Source organism: Amblyomma maculatum, chromosome 2, assembly GCF_055883805.1.
Source record: "Amblyomma maculatum isolate TAMU_Amacu chromosome 2, ASM5588380v1, whole genome shotgun sequence".
Taxonomy (NCBI): Eukaryota; Metazoa; Arthropoda; class Arachnida; order Ixodida; family Ixodidae; genus Amblyomma; species Amblyomma maculatum.
This window is the reverse complement of record NC_139345.1, coordinates 61,932,398-61,937,845: the sequence shown is the minus strand read 5'-3', so window position 1 is coordinate 61,937,845 and position 5,448 is coordinate 61,932,398.

The following is a 5,448-nucleotide window of genomic DNA, read 5'->3' as shown; positions in this document are numbered from 1 at the left end:
GTCGCGTTGAAGTTAACTTTGATTTGTTTCGTTAAACTAGGTGCGACGTAGTTGCACTAACAGCCATGTGGGAAAACTTTCTGCGTCCTCGTTAATATTCTGCTCGTGTGGCCGGGGTTAAAGCGTGGCTTAAAGTCAAGGCTGTCCATTTTACTCACGGCAATAAAATGCGAAAGTGGAGGCATTTTCGACGTCGCTTAAGTAGTAATGATGGTTTGGTATGGTTTGTGGGGTTTAACGTCCCAAAGCGACTCAGACTATGAGAGACGCCGTAGTGGGGGACTGTGGAAATTTCGAGCACCTGGGGTTCTTTAACGTGCACTGACATCGCACAGCAAACGGGCGCCTTGCTTTTCACCTCCATCGAGAAGCGGCCGCGGAGGCCGGGATTCGATCCCGCGTCCTTGGGAACAGTAGTCGAGCGCCGTAGAGATGCACAATACAGCTTTCGTTATCTCCAAGTATTTCACTGTGATCGCTTTGTCCGTTACATTAGGGTCCATGTTTTCCATCTCTCCCCCGTGAAATACAAGGGCACATTTCTCTCCTTTTTTTCTCCTCTGAACCGCTGAAATAAGGGCTGAGGAAAGCGATGTGGCTGAAGAAAACTACATAAGACAAGGGTGCGTTTGGTACGCATATATGATTAATTGCTTACCTTCTAATTGTTTTGCTTCAGGTTGGTGTATATACGACCGCTATGCGTTTTTTTTTTCTTTCGATGGTTGATAGCTCCTTGCCCAATGTGAGAAGTGCTGAGCAATTTGGCTTTGCTCAGCTCTTCTTTTACGAACCTCAAGCTCAGCTAGCTCTAAACATTTGACCTTGAGAGCTCGCACTGTTCAGTAGATATTGTTTTTATTCGCCAAGGTCATTCCTTTGCTGAAGCAAGGTATGGCGCATGTGCCAGAATCATCTGCGCCTCGGCACATTTGCGCCGCAAAAAAAAAAAAAAAAAAAAAAAAAAAAAAACGTTGCCGCGACTGGGTTTCGTACCGTGCCAGAACGAAGAGATCAGTTTCCCTGGCCCAGGTACGGGAACAATACGCTATCATCCCATTTTTTAGACATGATATCTATTACGCTGAAAATGAGCTCTTTTAGCATAAACTATATACAGAGATTTTAGAAAACATCACAAAGGACACCTCAAAATACAGTGTAACAGAGCACTAGATGGGATGTAAAGCAGAGCACTTCAATGAGAGAGAGAGTGCCACTGCAGTTCAAAGTCGGTGTGTTCATACGGAATTCCCTATATTGAATAATCATTTGAATGAAATGAGGTTTCCCGCTGCGGTGGTGCAGTGGTTAGGGCGCTCAATTGATGTGCCCACCGATGCAGGAACGGATCTTGCCCATCGCGGCCATTTGTCGATGAGGCAAAAAGCAAGGCGTCCGCGTGCTGCGCGATGTCGGTGCACTATAATGAAACCCAGATAATCGAAATTTCAGGAAGCCCGGCATCTCTCATAGCCCGAGCTGCTTTGGGATGTTAAAAATATGTAAACTAAAATCAAACCGACCAAACGAAAATGAGAGTTTGTCAACGCAACCGATTCACAGAGACTTTTCATCATTCTAGATTTCAGTGAGCTATGTAGTCCAATTAAAAAAAAAGAGCCATAAAATCAGCATCGAAATATTGCATTGCGGAGAGGTATCGAATTTAACGTGAAATAAGATAAATTAAAGATGTTTTGCTGGGCATCCCACCACAAAATTGCGTCATTAAATTGATGGTTATGTTCGATTGTTTTAAGAATACAACAAATGTGACAGTTCACATATTACAAAGAAATATCCTTTTTCTGAAGCCAAGAAATCATAGGAAATGTTTTGTGCGTAACTTGTAGAAGAATGACACAGTGAATGTGAAAGTAATTTTTTTATTACCCATGTAAGGACGTCATGTTATGGTATTTCACTATAAATCTAGGAGTAAAGAGGAGCAGGTGGGCTAGGTTTAGTCCAGCTTTAAGTGCGACAAATTGTCGCCCGCTTTATATTTTATCGCAGTGAATTCCACAAAATACTTCGGCTTTCCCGCAGACAAATTTAAGCAATGCTTCACCCACTTTGATTGTGTCCTCTAAATTCATTGACCGTCCTTGTTTATGGGGGTTTATGCATAGGTTATATTTTGCTCTACGTTTTCTGGCAGTCCATTTTTCAACATTCTTACTTTCAGTGTCACGAAAAAGCTAGTACAAAGACTAGACTTCGATGCTTTTCCCCTCCTCCTATATATACTATTACCGCAACCGATAAGGCCCCATGTAAAACTGCAACACACTCTCGCGCTGTGCAGCAAGCATCGTTGTCCATCAAGTTCCAACTGTAGCATACGCTCGCCATGATTGTGCGCCGGTCCTTCATTTACACTAGGTAAATATACTATGACATACGCCACCTGGGCGAGTGCGGGCGATGTCTGCGACCATAGGGTCCAGGGCCGGATTAACAGCAAGGAGGGCCTGGTTAAAAAAAAATTAAGAGGGCCCCTATTACCCGCCTTTCCTCCCACGCCCCGTCACCCCCCCCCCCCTCCCCTCCCCCTACTTCCACCACCCTGCCCCCGGTTGTCATGCTTGAGGCTTGACGCGCTTTAGAAATTTCTGTAGAGAACAGAGGCCATATTTACTGGAAGAATCTGCGGACTGTTAATGAATACTCCTGATCATAGACTTTCTCGCAGGTACGCAGATTGGGACTAGATTTGGCTATTCTAGGAGATAACCGGACACACATCCTCCTCCCTCAAAAATTAGAATTTGTATTCGTGAAAAACAACTTTACCCAGCTATTTTCTTGGCGCAGGAGAACTGGCTACGTGTGAGCATCGAGGAAATAGAGATGGGTCTTGAGGCGCTACCATCATATAGTAGTTTTGTGGGTTCATCCATCAAGACAAATTGAAGCTCGTCTAAGACAGTATTTCTACAAAAACTGCGATATTGCTTTATATGCTGATTTGAAATAGAGAAATATTGTTTATTACTCCAAAAGCTGTCGTAATGCCAACGTGTAAATCTTTTCGAACTGGTAGCGCGTCTAGAACGTGACATCTTACTGAACTGGCACAAAACGAAAGTTTAATATGCCCAAATAATAATTAAAATATATTGAACTATATACAGATCGTGTGCATTTACAAAGCCTGCATATCTACATTTTGCACATAACTTCCAGTTTAAAACAGAAGGAAGAACTTTTTCGGTGTATCACGCACTTGTGCTGCTTTCAGTTTACAGAATCAATTTACGAAATAGCGTATGCAGCTCGTGCCACAGAGCCGGCGCTGCCGCCGTAGACGGCGGTCGAAGAAATAGTGTGGATGCTTAAGCTCCACCTTTAAGCATATTATGGTACAACTAGCGTTAATGGCTCTATTTGCCGACTTGCGGGAGAGGTCCAACTTAGGGTCTCAATCTACTCTGTCGCCATGCGGTTCTAGTCATGCGCATGTACTTTCCTTTAAATAAGGTGAGCACTTTAACCATGCTATCGCGTCTACAAAACGTAACTTAAGTGCCCTCATATTTTTTTCGAGAAGCAATACCTGCTTGCACAAAGAAACACTATAATTTTAAATATTTACAGGAATTCAAGTTTAAACGGTGCGGTGTATTCGTATTACATGCTTACTTTTTCATTCTAGTCTGAGCAAGTGATTAAAGGTTTTGAAGTCTCTTAATGTTTTTGAGACTTTTGCTGAGAGAGTTTCATGACGAGACTTCATGTTAGCCGCTTAGATCTCGCATCTCGCTATAGCAGTGGCAAATTGCTGATACGTCTGTCACCTATACAGTCATAATTTCTAACTAATCATTTATTGATTTTGTCCCAGCTTTTAGCACTCACGCTCAAATTATTCAAACCCACAAGTGACTTCAGCAGCAGTAAAGGCAGAGGTCAGTGGTTTACTAGCTGGCTCAATTTAAAGGCTGCTAGAATCCGGTGATTCTACTGATCGTAACTGGGCCCGCTGAATTTCATCTGGTACTCATCTGGAGCAAGTTAATGTTAGTTCAATTCCAGCTGTGACCATGTTGAATGTAACTGAGATCAGTTAGAACGAACTTAATGATTTGATTTTTTTTCATTATTCGGTCAGTACGATTTTTATTTTACTCAGTTCAGTTCAGTTCAGGGTTCAGTCGTGTCGACTCTTCGTGACCTATGGACCATGTCACGCCACTCTTTCGTCTCTCACTATCTCTTACATCATAGCTTCATCTGCAATGCCTCGAGAATGCCATCTAACCATCCGCGTTCGCTGCCTACCCCTTCTCCGGCGACCCTCAACCTTTCCAACTCAAATCTTTCTCCAGCGACTCTCTCTTCTCATCAGATGACAAAGTAGCTGAGCTTTAACTTTAGAATTTGACCCTCCAATGTAGCAGTCAGGGTTTATGGTCGACAATATCGACTGATTTGATCTTCTGGCAGTCCAAGGAACTCTTAAGAGTCTTCGCAGCACCACAATTCAAACGCGTCAATTCTTCGGCGGTCAGCCTTTTTCACAGTCCAACTCTCGCATCCGTACATCACAATTTATTTTACTGGCGAAATATAAAGCCATTGTGGGATTAAGCGTACGATGCGATGACAGTTTTTGAAGCATTCGACATTGTAATCTGTAAGCTGAAATTTAAACATTGGATATCGTGAAGCGAATGACCTGACTATTTTCGGACCAATCCAGAAATCGGCCATTTTTTACGGCTCTCGAAAGGGGGGGGGGGGGGGGAGGCTGTGAGCGTAGGGCCCGGTTTATTTGAACCCTTTGAGCCCGTCACATTTTTTTTTTTCTATTCAATCCCTCTCCCTCTCCTCCTCAGTGGTGTAGGCAGCGAACGCGATGGTTAGATGGCATCCTCGAGCACTGCAAATGAAGTTATGTGATGTTAGGAAGATAGTGAGAGACCGGAAAGCGTGGCGTGACATGGTCCATAGGGTCACGAAGAGTCGGACACGACTGAACGACTGAACTGAACTGAATGCTGCTCTGATGGGTCGTGCGAACCACTAAGTGGCGTTACAAAACGAAGCGGCGTGGCGTAGAGGGAGGCACTGTCTCAGAGACCGCAGACAGAGACCACAGCCTTGCCATAAAGGCTGGTGATATCATTGAATGACTAGAAACCTTACTTACAATTTGCCGAGAAGCGTACCAGGCACAGAAGCAAGCGAAGATCAAAGTGGCAGCAGGGAGCGCGGCTGGGAACGATTACATACGCTCACGAAACATGGTTCCATTACAGTTGAATACCTGTAGTGATCCCAAATTTTATAATATTTATCTCTTGTCCTCATCGCGGCAGCCACTCTCAGGCCTCTCCCTCTTTCCGCTACAAAGAGAAAGAAGATTTCTCTCCCCGCTTCACCACGTGCCAAGCGTGTGATCCGGCAGGTGGCGACCATAGCAGGACATAAGCCTACACA